Here is a 15952-nt window from a genome sequence, read left to right as displayed (position 1 = left end):
ATAGCAGGTCGTTAGAGTGCGCCACTGACATACAAATAAATTATAACAATAATTGATAGACGAGAATGTAGTTTCTGCGCGAAGCAATAAATTATCACGAAACAATATAGTTAATGATCACATAGTTTCTTCGTTGATAAATATATTGCGTAGTTCTTTTTTAATTTTTTTTTTTTTTTGTTTTTTGTAAGGTTGGAGAGATTTGGTGGTAACTCGTTGAAAATGTGAGGGACATAAAATGAACGCATGTTTTTCCCATACCGTGTATAACATGTTGGAACGGTGTAGAGTGGACCTTTCCGCAGTTGCCGTGTGACGGGGTGAGTATATTTAAAGTCGTCCTTTTAGTTGTAATTGAGCACTGCCGTCTCTATGAACACAGATTGAAAGTTCGGCATTGATAAAGTTTGAAATAAATCTAAATTAGAGAAACTCATGCCATAGCACACGTTTCTCAATATTCCTTTTAAAATACCGTTCACTTTTTTGTGCCATAATGTCGAGCATTGGCCAAATACATTTAAGCCATAGCGTAAATGTGTGTAGGTTAATGAATAAGCTATGCGTTTGCGCAAACCGAAGGGCATGAATGTTTTGATGTTATAGAGCAAACAGGAGATACTCTTAAGTTTATCACAGACTTTAGTGAGATGCGAATTCAATGAAAGATCAGTCAAAGAGAGTGCCAAGATATTTTACTTTGTCAGAATATTGAACTTTATCACAGTGGCACGGGAAACAATTAGACGTGTGTAAAAAAACTGGAATATTGAGTGAAACAAGTTTCAAAGGATTGTGGAAGCATACGAGCTTTGTTTTAGAGACATTTATAGCAGTCAGATTTTGATTAAACCAATCCATGAGCTCATTACAAGAATTTTGAAGCATCTCCGTTGCTTTTGAGTATGAAAGATGACGAGTCAATACAAGGGTATCGTCAGCGTATTGGCATATCATACCGTTGGTAACTGCGCTAGCCATATCATTGACATAGATGTTGAATAAGAGCGGCGAGAGTATGGAGCCTTGTGGAACGCCGGCTTTTAATGAGAGGTTGCTGCTTTAGACACCATTTAAAGCCTGTGGAAGCTTGTGGAACGCTCATGTAAGAAATATTTTAGCAGCGATAAGAAAGGACCCCGAAAACCCAAAGCTGAAAGCTTGTGCTGTAAAATGAGATGGTTAACTGTATCAAAAGCCCTGGAAACGCCTAAAAAGCAGGCACAGGTAAACAAGTTGCGTTTGAAGCTGAAATTGAGCTCGCCAGATAATGATCCCAGAAGTGGTTGCGTGCCTCCACCAGCAATAAAGCCGTGTAGATTTTGAGACTTTTAAGCTCGTGTTTTTTGAGGAATGAAGACATTGCATTATATATAATTTCTCTAGTATCTGGACATGGCATGGCAAAATAGATATTGGGCGATAGTTCTCGGTCCTATTTCTGTGCCCTCCCTTGAACTGGGGTTTGAATAACGGCGATTTTTAACTCATTAGGTATGAAACCAGATTCCAGAATTCTACTGAATAGAACAAGTGTGCTTTGTAGATAACATAAATTTCTTCGCATGTCACTTAGTCCTATTCCATCGATTCGCGGAGACTTGTTAGGTTTTAGGCTTAGTATTGTGGATTCTAGATCGCCTCCAGTCATCTGAGGAAGAAAAGCAGAGGAAGAACGGGAGTAAGGAAGAGAACAAAAACTACTGTTCTGTCCGACTTTCCCTGAAAAAAATGCGAAGAAATTATTAAAGATATTGGCAGTCACAAATGAATCAGGTCCAAAAGCAGCACACAAAAGACTGTCGTGCACATGCGGTGAGATACCTCGCAATTCATTTAGCAGTGACCAAGTTTTAGCCGAGTTATTTCGATGGTCTGAATATATATTTTTTTTTTTACAATAATTTTGTTTAGCGGAACGAATAAGTGCATCGACTCTGTTGCGGATGGAACTAAATTCAGCTTGTAGGCTTCGGTTCTGCGGAGAGCGACGGCAACGTATATCATTATTTAACCATCGTAGATTTGTCTTTATCCTTTTAAGTAGATAACTGTTTTGGAGGCGTCCGAAAACCGAAAAAAGATATCAACAAAGGAGCTATAGATTTCGGTGGGGCTAACAAAGGCTTGAAAAGCACCCCAGTCGTAATTAGATATGAATCCGTCGAAAGTATTGGGGCAATAATAATAATAATAATACATTTATTTTTGAGGACTACACTCAAGAAGCTGTCAGGTTCGTCAAAGCCGACATGGGCTTGTGTGACTGAACCCTTTTAGGTAGAATTGGTAACATAATCGGTCAGAAAGAAAAAAAAATAAAGGAGAAAAAAACGTTAAGACACTAGAAGACCACAGTAAATGTCCACTTCATTGGTACTAATCAATATAAATTATTTGAAGAAAACAGGAGAAAAAAAGAGTTAAAATTGGTTTGTCCGTCTGGTCACAGGACATTAAAAAAAAATCGACACAAAACTTTGAGGCACAGAACTTCGGGATGAGGAGTCTAGCAGAGTGAACAAAAAAGGGCGCACTCACACGGCTCGTCTGTTCACAGCACATTCAAAGATCGACACAAAATATGAGGGACAGAACTTCCAGGTGATGAGTCTCTCGGAGTCATAGAAACATACACCACAGAAATGTGAAAAAAGAGACAGTTATCCTTTTTCTTTTAGTATATCCATATGACGGAGGCGCTCTTTTAGTTTTTTCTTTGACGTAAGGTTCCAGAGATCTGGTGGTAATTGATTAAAAATGTCTGGAGCCTAGAATGAACGCATAGTTTTGCCATACCGTGAGTAACATTTCGGGACGAGATATTTGGAAACGTTCCGTAGTTGCCGTGAGACGAGACGAGGAGATTTAAGGCCGGTTCTCACATGCAGCGAAGCGCTGATGTAGCGCTCCTCACGTGCCGTCAGCTACTTATCGTCTGCCATGAGCAACAGTTTTGGCGGTGCGATACAAAGCTGGTGACTGCTCCCGTCAGCACGCGCTTAGCGCGAGGTAAGCGCTCTGCTTGTTGTACTCCGCTGCATGTGTGAACAGGCCTTTAAAGTCGTCAGACCAGTAGTGCTTGATCACAACTGTTTCTAAAAAAAGAGATCTAAAGTTCGGCATTGACAATGTCTCAGAAAGGTCTAATAATAATAATAATAATAATAATAAGGTGATGGTAATAATGATTATGATAGTGATGGTGGTGGTGGTGATGATGAAGAAGATGATGATGATGATTATAATTTAAGTATAGAAGTTTGATTGCAAAACAGCAAACGTTGTAATGATTGTGGCACAGCCAAAGATCACGTGAGACGAACGAACAAATGACCGTCGTGGCGTCGTCCAACAATCGTTTCTCCCCAGTGTTTGCAGACGGTCATCGGCCGCTTGCGTCGTCTGGCATCTGTTCACGGGCTGGAGTTGGCAGAGAACAGAAGGCGCGCTTAGTTATGGACATTGTTATAGTTAGGTTATCGTCGTCATTAGAGCGATTTGACACGAGCCACTAGCCGAATACTTGTCGAGCTATATCACGTGCTCCAATCGAGTGCTCACGCACCCGATGCTCGGGTCCAATCTACGAACCGCGTTCAAATATCGTCCCAGGGACGATACTGCGACCCCCACGCCACGTCAGCGGTTCTCGCGAAGGAAAACTGAATGAAAATGCTCGCTTCTTGAAATTCTGCCGCAACAAAGACGTCTTTTGGTCAGTGGCGTTCTGTACGAGTATACTCGGGCATTATTAATGCGAATATGCTCGTGTAAAGTGAAATGCATTCCAACTGAATATCGCTGCACCGCCCCTTCAATGCCTGTCTACTAGACCCTAAACAAAACAGAAGCGAATCCTTTGGTTCGCAAATAGATTAAAAAAAGAAAAGCTACATTTTGTTAACTGAACAAGTATATTCACCCATCAGAAGAAAGCACAAGTCGCACGTGGTACATTTCCCAGAAATCATCCGCGTCACAGTAATGTAATAGGGGTTTCTTTTCTGCGAAGAAAAATTAATTCGATAATTCATCCAGCGTTTCGGCACAACCTCCTAACACCCGAATGAAACGCCTACAAACTTTTTTGCGTGCTCGTCCTTTGTCCACCTGTGCTCTGCTTATGATCAGGATAAGTTCGGGACGAGTTCTGCAGAATATGAATGTTTTTTTTTTGTTTTTTTTTGTACGCGTGTGCATAGCGTGAAAACGTCGCGCAGATCCCTTCTTCACTACGAGCTTCATTCAAACTTCACCAGAGGGCAGCGCGTCAACAGCGACCCATTGAGGCTTTATGTCAAACGCAGCGTTTCGTCGAGTTCCTCCTGTCAGAAAAGTTGTTCACAAGCACTCACGTTCGAAATTCGAATTGGGAACGATCGCAGCACGTCCGTGCGATCGTTCCCAATTCCGTGCGCGCGGAGAAAAAAACGTTTGGACGACGAGAAAAAGGGCGCGCAGGAACGAGAACCCAGCCCTCGTCTTTGCTTTCTTTATTTTGCTTTGCCAGGCTTCACTCCTCCACTTTTTCGCGCGGGCCATCCCCCAAAAACGCGGGAAAAATTGCGCGCGCTTTCTACCGCTACTCGGTTTGAGGACAAGCCGCCGACGTTCGACGCGCTGGCCAAGCATCATCGTCATCGCTATCGAGAAGTTGGGCCGCGCGGCCGGACTTCTTCAAGCGTGCCTGAAGGTTCTGTCCGCCCTGCAAAGCGACGGCAGAACCCCGCATTTAAACCGCAGATTTGGCAAATGTCTGAGAACCAAATATATATATATATATTTTTTTCTCGTATTTGCGGTGGCTGGCTCATGCCTGCTGCAGACTCACGGCAGTCAGGACGAATGAATGCGGACGACGTAGATGTATTCGACAAAACAAGCGCACTACAAATCCGACTCGTCGTTTTTTTCTTTTTTTTATTTCTTACTTTTTACTTTACTGTTCCACGTTTCGCTTTTTTTTTTTTTTTTTTCCGAACAAAAAAATAAGCAGGAGACTCAACAGCGCTGTCTTTAGAGAGTACAAGAAGGATCTTCCCGTTTTTAGATCGCTGGACGACACGAGCTCGATGCACGGGGAGAAAAAGAAAAATCATCAAGTAGGGATACGAAAGCGAAGAGCTACAACGACGTAGGGAAACAAAATAAGGAAAAAAGCGAAAAAAGGGATTTGCTGGCGTCGGCGAGATTCGGGATTAGATCGAACCCCCCCCGATTTTATTTTATTTTCGTCATCTTAGTATTTTTATATGTTTAGAGGCCGAAAGTGCGGCTCTGCTACCGTCCTTCATCCTTCCTTTCTCCTTATTTCGTTCCGCATTTGGTGTAAAAGTTGTTTTGTTGGCGCTTTTGCGTCGTTTTATTCCCCGCTTTTCAGCCTTCCTTCGTGAAGAGGACGTTCTCGCAGCGTAGCGAGCCCTCTTAGTAGGCAATGCGTGCTTTCGGGTTGTAAAACATCCTTTTGTTCATGGATGTCGCGTTTTCCCTAATGGTGTTGGCCATCCCTGCCGACGCTCCAACTTTCACTCTCTTCGAAAAGGATGAGCGTGATTTCTGCTCTCCACTGGACTCGCGTGCCCAGATGATAGAGCGTTTTCAACTTCTCGGTGGGGTCGTGTGGTTTACGGGCAGCGTTTGCAACGCAGGATTTCCGGAGCAATCGTCCGCAAGCGTCTCGGCCCGGTTTCCTTCCGGGACAAGGCCACGCATGCGCACTTGGGACCAATATGCGGACGAGGCACTCGCCATTACATTGCAAACGCTGAAGTGGTTTGAGTTACTCCTTCTCTTTCATCGAGGCTCCCAACGCAGGACAGCGGTCTCTTGTGCCCCCTTTCTTGTTTCCCGTTGTCCGTCGTATAGATGGCGTTGTATATACGTAGAGACGTCGGGGGGTGAGTTTTGCTGGGAGCTCGCTGTATACATGCATGAAGATCCGTGCCGGCCTCCTTCAGGCAGTCGTCGAATAACAACTCCCCCGCTTGGCTGCCCCGGCCACCCGCGAACAACAACACCGTTAACGAAAGCAAATAATCCGAAAAGAAAGAGAAAAAAAACTTGGAGGAATAAACGGTCGGATTAAAAGATGCAGACAAGGTATACACCAGAATAGGCATGAAGGGAATTGGAAGGGGGGCCAAAGGGGGGCCGCATTTAAACAAAGAGCGCACAAAGAAATCTAGATAAGATTACGAAAACAAGAAAAGTAAAAGAGGGAGTGTATACATCTATAGAGGAACGCAAATGGATGGAAGCAGAAAAAGAAGGGACTCTCTTCCCGAATAAATCTCGTTTGGTCTCGCGAGAATAAAAAAAAAAGGAGCGAGAACGGAGCTCGCCGCTTCGTCATTTGTTTCTCCGAAGAGAGTGGAAACAGCGTGTTCTGCTGTCGATCGCATTGAGTTCACAAAAAAAAAGAGACAATATAATATTTAAAAAAGGAAGGCCAAAAAGAGCACTCCGGACCAAGTAGTTTTTATTCGCTATGTTCTCGGAGATGGAGAATTTCAAAATGGAGGTTACAAAAAAAAAGGAACCCCATATTTTTTTTTCTTCCCCCCTCGCAGTATCTTGAAAGCAGATGCGCGCGAGTGTGAAAAGGGATGTTCACCTCCTTAAAATCGCCGGCGAAAATGGGCGCAAAGAGGGTGACCGGACGCTGCGACTGCTCTGTAGGGGGCCCATCGCAGCGGTACGCTGACTGCAGTATGCCTTCGTGCGTCTTGCGCTCCCGCGATAACGGAATATGCAAGAAGTAGAAACGTGTTTTTTTTTTTTTTCAGGGTAACTAATTAATTTCTCGCGAAATAACGTAATTCATTATTGAACTGATAAGTGAATGGGGTAAAACAAAGTGCGCGTATATTAATTTATCATCATTTCCTACATGGATAGTCTTATTAAACGAATGATTTCGTATATTCAACTGTATCCGCCATGTCGATGTAACCAATAATAACTTTGTTACGCCAACTTGATCACGTAACAAATGATATATTGGGATTGTAAGAAGTCTACGATACATTTTGGAAGCATAGAACTACATTACTGTTTCTACGTGTCTCGAAACGTTTAAAACTAATCATTACCTTACACTTAAGCTTTGAAGTTTTGAAAATGTAAATGCTGAAATAAGATTTATTTTCGCATTTGTATTTTCCAAACTTCAAGGTGTAAATGAGTCTACTCAGATTCCATCCGCCATTGCTGCCCTCCTGTCTCCAGATGCCGAGCCACTGAAGCAGGCGTTGGCGAGCCACCAGAACAAGGCCAACGCTGGGCAGATGGACGCAACAGAATCCAAAATGGCAATAACCTGACCTGCTGTGGTAATGATGAAGTGAAACGAACGCTACAAGAGGAAACAAAACCTGAAGGTCGGTTCTGGCGGCGCCCATGCCGAGCTGCTGCAAAAGCGTCTGTGACAACACTGGAGAAGAGGAACGAGCAACGTGCCTGAAGTGTGCTTCCTCTCAAGCGGACTTCAATTAGTCACTAGCCGGTATCAACAATCAGCTCTTTTTTCCCGCCGGTAAGAGCATGCGTAGATGTCATAAACAAAATGTTGGTTGGACGAGTCTTGGCCCTCTTGTTGTGACATACGGTAAACGAACGACGAGAGACGATGGAGCTGGAACGAAATAACCAACAAACTAACAAAAGTTAAAAGATGATTCTGTCATCACGATAGACTGTTTCTCAAATTCAGTGCCATCTAGTGGCTGAAATATCAGTACACATAGTTGCATGCTAATGGCGCATAAAATCTGGCACCTATTCATCAACGGTAGACTTACGACAGTAGCGTTTTTTGTTGTTTTTTTTTCGCTGAACTGATATTATTCTATTTTGTTTCAATCTTGATGGTGTCAAGAAACGAACATCTGTACGAGGCGCCTATAGTTGAGTAAAGCTCTAAATTCATTTCAAAGACTTACGTGACAGCCTCAAATGCTTTGCGCGTAGAAGCTTATGAGTCTCGTCGCGGTGACATGGAACGACAGTAGAGCCAACTAAAGTCGGGATGCTCGGGTCCTCATCGATTTCTGCCTTCATAGTCTTCCTCCACCAGCCACCAAGAGGCCGCCGTTCGCATGTACAGGTGACACGCACTTAGGTGATGATAACTGTCCAAGTGTACAGACTGAATTTCGAAAAGAGTCTTTTCGGCTGGGATCGCAACCACTGAATAAATTTTAAAAAAAGAGGAAACCAACACAGCTCATAGTTCTCGAATTATCTAAAACGTCCCAGATAAAGAAAAGAAGAAAAAAAAACGAAAAAGGTTTAATTTTATAAACGATTTAGCAACCTTATACAAAATATATTGGCGTCAATGTTCGATGACACCAGGATTAAATTTTCCTAGACGTATAATGCCACATTCATAAGCGGGAAAAAGTGCTAATTTTTGGCTGCTGCATTGAGCTCTTTCTTTTTTTTTTTCTTCTTTCTAAGTTATCGAAAACGTGCTCGTAAAGTAAAGGCGAACGCCGACGCACACATACACAAGAAAACAAAAACGGAAAAAAAAAAAAAAACAGAAAAATAAAAACGAACGGGAAGTCGGCAATCACGAAGCACGGAACGTCTGAAAAAGAAAAAGTAGTTTCCGCCGTAAAATTGACGCATTTGGTCCTTTCATAAGGCCGCAATGAAAAAGAGGGGCAGTGGCCGAAATTTTACAACCCGTGTTTCGTGGTGCGACCGCCAGAGGGCGACACCCAACCGAAAGCAACCGTGGGGGCGGCCATTTGTCACGGATCCTTCGTTCGGTCGTATATCCATCCGACCGTCGTCTCCAAAGAAAGCGCCGTAAAGATGACGAAGCAGAAACCAACGTATTAAAATAAAAGAGATTCCCCATCGAAAGAGAGAAATCGGCACGTCGAATTTAAACGAGCTCGTAAAAGAAGCGTCAAATTTCAACCTCTAGATTGCGAGACAGCCAAGCGCCTTATAAACCCAAAGAAGCGCTCTAATAGAATCGGTGCTCCAAACTGCGACGGGGTTGAATTCAATTCCCGCTTCAGGCTTGAGCTCAATCAAATTAAGAAGGACACCAAGGAAGAGGTTCGCGCTGCAATAGACCTTTCCGTAAATATCTGATCCTCCAGCGTCTGCTTTACGTATTGTGACGTTCGTATGTACGGCCCGTAAAATTATCAACGAAGCGAAGTTGACGTCGGGTCGGTAGATCCTGATTTCAGAACGCGGAGAAGGCGGAAGGAAAGCAAAGAAGTGTGTGTCGTAATCTTCTTTTCCGTTCGCTTAATTTTTTGCGTGTATTCTGAGCTCCTAACGATAGGAAAGAATGCGTGGAACGCTTGGTGAGATTGGTCTATTCTTCAAACTAGATAGCCAATGTGAAAAAAATGAAATAACATTGTCTAGGCTTTCAATAGTGAGCTCGCTGGTAAAACAAAATGCATATACGATTCCATATCTCTATGATGGTGCAATTAATATATTGCATTTCTTGCGTCTTGACTAGGACACTTAAGACGAAAAAAATTCCAATATCTTAATTGCACCATCATAGAGATATGGAAGCATATATGCATCTTTTAGGAGCATTAACGTTTAGTTGCTAGTAGCACGCCGCTTGTCTTTTTTCATTTTCCTTGCAATATGTTTTTTTTTTTTTTGCTTTTTTTATGATTCCTCGAAACACTTTTTTTAGTGTCGTGTTCGTGTCTGGCCCGTGTAGCAACACACTTTTATACCCCTGTTACACGGGCACACTTAACCGCGGTTAACTCAGCTTTAACTTCGGTTACGTGGCAGCACAGATGCCGCACCATACCCTCGGACAGCTATTTCAAAAGAAGTGAAGAGAGCGCGTGCACTGCTTTGATGGGTGCTCAAGATGCTCAAGCGCACGTTCGCCCATAGCTCTGAGTGCATCGCCGCAGAATGTTGTCGGAAAGTATTGTGCGCTAACTGTGGTTTAGCGTAACTGCAGTTAAGTGTGCCCGTGTAACAAGGGTATAACAGTACCTTATTACCGAAAGAGAACACACGTAAACAACGCTTTACAAAAAAAAAAAAAAAAAAAAAAAACCGATGTTGCGGGCAAGAAAGTCACTCCGCACGCGCCTGCCCTTCATTGTAATTTTAGCTGGAAGATGCGCGTGTGAACGTGCGATACGTTGCTTGTTTTCTTTGTTCTTTTCAATAAGTAAAAAGCGAGCTGGATCTCCTTCAAATGACAATGGACGGCCAGCGCGTGACATAGGAAGCAGCTATCACGAGTGGAAGTTAGGCGTGTGAATGTGTGCACCATGTCTCGGCTCGTGCGGGGAAGGTCGGTCAATTTCAAGCTTGCCAAAGCTGGCAGACATGCTGGCACGCACGGGGAAAGAGTGAGGCACCATGCTTGCAATTGTCTACGAGTCAAAAAAAGAGTAGCCGCGAGTCAGCGCTTGTTTGGTCGTATACTGCGCTGCTATTCTGCGCTGTCTTTGTTCACCGTGTATAAAGACTATACCAACTAGCGCAGATTTCAACTTTGTTGGTCTCGGTTAACTCAAAAACTACCAGTTTTATTACGATGCTTATAGCATATTAACGCTAGTGACATATAAAGTCCCCATTAAAAGTTTATATCCAAACGTTTCGTGCGAAAAAGAAAAAAAAATCTTTACAGCTTGTAGTAATTTATTTTTCTTCTTTTCAAGAAACATAAAGATATATTGTAACAGTCCGCATCGGCGGAGAGATAATTGGAAATATGATGCTCAGGATCAAAACACAGTCACTGAAGGAAGCGGTTCCTCTTCCCAAAAAATGTATGAATAAAAAGACAACGCCAAGAAGAACAACGAAGAAATAAAGTTTGATTCGGAAATTTCATTATGAGCACGCAGTAGCTGTATTAACTCTTCAATGAATAAGCTCGTCGCTATAGTATACACGTCAAAACACCATCCACAACGATCATCTTTATATTTTTCCCCTCGTCCCGCCTCGAGTATTTGTGTTCATCAATTTTATAATCTTCTTTTTGATTCGGGCTCTAGCATATTCGATCGAGAAGGCAGCTGGAGGGTGAAATATCCATCTCTCCGAGGCTCCAGACACACACATGGCTGCAACGTGTGTATCAGATCCTGGCAGAGCGCGCTCACCTCGTACGCGCACACCAAGTGGCAACAACCGCGAAGAGAGCGACGAAGATGCCGAGGAAGATGGGACGACTGATTGATCGGAGTCCTACGTATTTATTTCTGCCCTCCTCGCGTCCGCGAAGGGAACCAGGCATCCAGGAGCAGTAAGGCAGGATGACCTTATCCTGGGTTCGATCGATGGCGCTGCATTCGCCACTCTAAGGGGAGCCTAAGGGATAGCGCGGAGCAAGTTTTAAGAAAGATCCGAGGGACATGGACTTCTTAGTCCCCTCAAATACTCGCTTATCGGGGCTGCAGGACAACCGAATGCCTTGCCGGCTCGTGCACGATCAAAAGCCGGACGACTAATGCAGGGCGGCGTCCATATGGAAAGCAATCCTCACTACTTAGGAGTGTTAAAGAGGACAGCTAACGACCGAGAAGATGCATCCATGAAGTGTTTACGGATGTTTACGCGGCAAAAAAGAAAAATCTGAAAGCTTTTTGTTATATATATAACGGAGAATTTCGTTATACGTACACAATTCATCGAGCGAAATTGGTGCAGAACAAATTTCAAAGTCAGGATTGGTCGTACGTATTCTGGGGCAGCCCCCAGATGAGACGACGCGCGCGAAAACTCTAGAGGGATACTTTTACAAAGTGCAGTGTGACTGCTCCACCAGATACAATGAAGGTTTACCGCTCGAATGTTTCTGAGCGAGCGCACGTTTATGTGCTGCAACAGCATTTCGCCGTAATCTCCATGGTATATTACTTTGGTAGCTAGATCTGTGTTTACTTTTTTTTTTGTTTTGTTTTGTTGCTGTTTAACACAAAGAAGGCAATGAGTTGTTTGTGGATCCGCCAAAATACAGGTTCCTACAATTATATGTAGAAATCGACCGAAGTTAGAAACGAACCCATAATGGTTAACAACCGACCACGCGTTTTCTCTTTCTGCGCGTTGCCAGAATGAATGGGCTACTCACACCGCCGAAAATTACGGCGCTGTCTGCGGGCTCCTTTCTTTCCTAGTCGCATTTTGTGTGCGCTAATTTTATCGGTTGAAAGGATTACACGTTACTATTTGGCCTGCTTGCAGCACATATCATACAGCATACTAGTCAACAATACGAAAGGAAAAAGATTTCCTCGCTTTTCTGACGTTTTTTTTAACATTTTATGGTCCCGACGTGGGCTAGAACGGAAAGTTGAGATACCAAGCTACATACTGTTTGACAGGTTTAGGGAAGGTTGTGGGAGCAGTGTAACTGGAAAGAAAAAAGATGAACCGTTCCCGTTTATAGTTGGGAGCTTTGTAATTGTTACAAAAAAGCTTGCTTTAACAATAGATTTAAAATGGTGAAGGAATTTTAGATGAAAAACGAAATCAGAAAGTAAGACGGTTGGAAAAAATTCGTCGGCGATATTGAGAGGAAGTGTGGGTATTATTCTGCACAATTTATGAAAACCGCATTTCAGCTTAAGTTTATCATTTATCCAGAGTCGCATGCACCTTAGAGACTAGTACGGAGTGACTTCCCGTTAACCAGAGCGTGACCGATGCTTCATTGATTGGAAAATCAGAGCGACACAATCTGTGCATTGGATGGAATAGAATTAGGATTTCTGGCTAAGTTCCGCGACTGATGTGTCCTGTAAAAGCATGAAAGGTGAACCTAACTGTGTTTTATATTTGGAAATAGTTTCAAATTGAATTCTTGCGTATGGCTCTAATATTGCTTGTACGTTTCAACCAAGGGTCTCCAACCTGCGGAGCGGTCCGTGATCGTTGCAGCGACGCCCGTCCCACGGCCCGTGCCCAGTGGGCGCGCTGGCGCAAAAAGAAGCGCGTGTAAAGAACGCGCAACGCTCACTATACTCTGTTTCACACTTAGTGTGCAACGCTGTCAAAGCTAGGGGCGCGAGCATGGGGCTTGATCTCGTTGATCGTTTGCACGCGTGCCCGCCCAGACAAAAGCATAGATGAAGCCACGTGCTCGCGCCAGTAGCTTTGGCAGCGTTGCACGCTAAGTATGAAACAGAGTATAAACGCTTCGCATTCGTTTTGGTTCCTATCTCTCTGGTGAAACATTTAATTATTTATGGAACATCTTTCCCCACTTTCTGTCTCTCGTTTCAGGTCTCTGTCACGAGGTTAAAATTATGTTCAGTTCTCGCGTATAATGTGCCCAGTGTCATAGCTATGCCATATTGTCATCCTCGGTCAAACCATCCTCATTAGTCTTCTGTCCTCTTCGAATATGCAAGCCTCCCTATGCGCTTCGATCTATGCCCGGCGCGTTCTCTGGGCTACAATTACTGCAAAGTGACATAATTCGCTAAATATTACATTATGCCAGATATTGAACTGCATTACTCGCAAGTCTCGTTAATCGTAAATATATCAGCTTGAAATTTAGAATTATACTTGAAAACGAAGAAATATACCAAGCTGATATCTTTACAACTATGTACCAACAATTTCCATTCTTAGCCACTATTCTTGTTAGTCGATGCATGTTTTCTAATAATACACCTTATATTACTTTTTTTTAAATATCGATTCCGCTTTGAATAATCTTTTTTTTAATTTAAATGTGTATCCAGGTTTATTTATTCGGTACTTTTTTTTCCTTATTTATATTTATTTGTTTATTTTCTTGCCCTCGAGATTGCGAGAGACACCTAATCCGGCCCCAAAGTCATAAAGTTTGAAGACCCCCAGTTTAGACAGATGGGGGGTTGTGAGTTTCATCCGGGTCACTGAAAAAGATTCTACCTTATTGGTGGTCTGAAACGAATGTGAACGTTATAAATAAGCCATTGCCATTTGAAGTTCACAAAAAAAAAAAAAATTAGTATGAACGATGCAAAACAAAGAGCGACTTTCGTGGTGGCATGGGATATATAATAATTAATAAAACTCTCCCTAGCATCAAAGCTTCTAGTGACGATGAATTGAACAGGTAAGCAATTACAAAGACCGTGTTTTGTATACAACGGGAAGCTAGTGTTATATGAAGGAAAACTGGTCGCGCCATTTTTCATGTGACATTGTAACGCCCATTGCAATCAATCAGAATTTTTCCCCTCTACCAGGCGGAAATTCCCTCGTAGTTTATTGTCATCCGGTATATCTCCGAAGGAAGGTTTCGCAATGCAGTAAAAACTCCAGCAGCACGAGAAGTCAGTCGGGATTATTCATTGTCTGCAATATACTTTACTCAACATTGCAAAAATATAACTTTCAATGCTTGCAGAAGGAACAACAACAGAAGCGCCAATAAATTTATACAGACTCTGACGAGCCGTTGTACAATATACGAACAAATAAAGGCTCTATTGAGAACTGCTTCTGATGTAACCGAAGCAACGTAGTTTGTTTCTAGTGTTTCTTTTTTGTGGTATTGTTTCGTTAGGCAGAAAATGTACGACAATTACGATTCTTGTATGCCCGTGATCTCTGAGTTGTGACAGTATACGAAATACGGTGGGTGAATGCAGATCCGATTTAGCGAATAGCAAGCAGAATAAAAGACGAACAGTGGCTAACAGATAATGACCATAACAGCGCAATTGTTACCTGTTTATCCGGATCATTTAAGATATTCCCATGAATATGTGCGAACGGATCCTGGCTTGAGTATTAGCTTTTTAACATACATTATCTCATTTTGCTTCAATATGCGATTCTTCTATCTGAACTCGCGCTACTGCCGTGGTCTTTAAAGGGCACGGATAATGAGGCTTTTATAATAACATTATTTGTCGCGTTATATTAATTTCTTTTTGATGATCGCTCAAGATACTTTATACATACAAACATAACCAATGATAAGTGAATTGGTTTGCTGAGCAACTCCGAGAAATAAATTACTCGCAAACAAAGCTGGCGTTTTTTTGTTTTTTTTTATCGTCTTTAAAAGACATTTGTTAATTTGACATCCTATCTTGTGGGGCTTCACGTTGCTTAATAGTTTCCGAATCGGTTGATCTGAAATACTTGAACGCGTATGTAAACGTCAATGCATCATGGATCACACATCTTCCTCTATGCATAAGAAACCTCGACATGTAAAAACAAAAACAATATATATATATATATATATATATATATATATATATATATATATATATATATATATATATATATATATATACATATACTTTACGGGGAGTTCTAAAGAACGAGGAATGGACGTTTTTGCTCTGTATATGTATTTGTGCCCATTTGAGAACGCCAAAGATGAGGACAGGCGGGTTTTGAAGCCAAATATCTTTCCATAAAACTCAAAGCAAAAAAGCGAGATAGACGTTAGATGGACAGTTCAATCTCGGTCTACCAGGACTGGGTGATACACGCTGTGAATGAGAAAATAAGCCAATTCAATTCAACCGCCTACCTCTTTTCTTTTTCTTTTTTACGCGGGTACTGGGTAGTGATTACACGAATATACGCCGGTACGATGCTCACCCAGGCCAACACGGGGTGTAGGGTGGGGATTTAAAGCATGATATTCGGGTCCGCAATAGTCCCGATAGTAAAGTGACAGTCCGCTCCAGGGTCGCAGGAGGAAAAAGACAATTTTGTTTCTCTTGATATTCGAGTGGGCTTAAAACCATCACTCCAAGCAGGAAAATTCGACTAAACGCTCAGACATGATAACCTAAAGTGAACACACGTTTTAAAAACACTCGGAATAGAACGTATTAATTTAAAAATACCTTAAAATAATGTATAGCTTGATCTTAAGCAAAATAAACGAAAATAGCAAACTCGCAAGATTGATGATAGGACAAGAAAGTGATCGCAGTTCTTATGATTTGCATCG

General features: G+C 42.4%; 1 long non-coding RNA gene across 1 annotated transcript in view; it reads left to right on the top strand.

Annotated features, from left to right (window-relative positions):
- LOC121833440 overlaps nucleotides 1-7514 on the top strand; it is a 108513-nt gene extending 100999 nt beyond the window's left edge. The window contains exon 3 of the long non-coding RNA XR_006076715.1: nucleotides 7231-7514. This is a non-coding gene — a long non-coding RNA (uncharacterized LOC121833440). The remainder of the gene's footprint in view (nucleotides 1-7230) is intronic.
- The last annotated feature ends 8438 nt before the right edge of the window (nucleotides 7515-15952 follow it).

The sequence above is a fragment of the Ixodes scapularis genome, unplaced genomic scaffold (assembly GCF_016920785.2).
Source record: "Ixodes scapularis isolate PalLabHiFi unplaced genomic scaffold, ASM1692078v2 PGA_scaffold8__174_contigs__length_109621045, whole genome shotgun sequence".
Taxonomy (NCBI): Eukaryota; Metazoa; Arthropoda; class Arachnida; order Ixodida; family Ixodidae; genus Ixodes; species Ixodes scapularis.
This window is presented reverse-complemented; position numbering and strand designations above follow the sequence as displayed.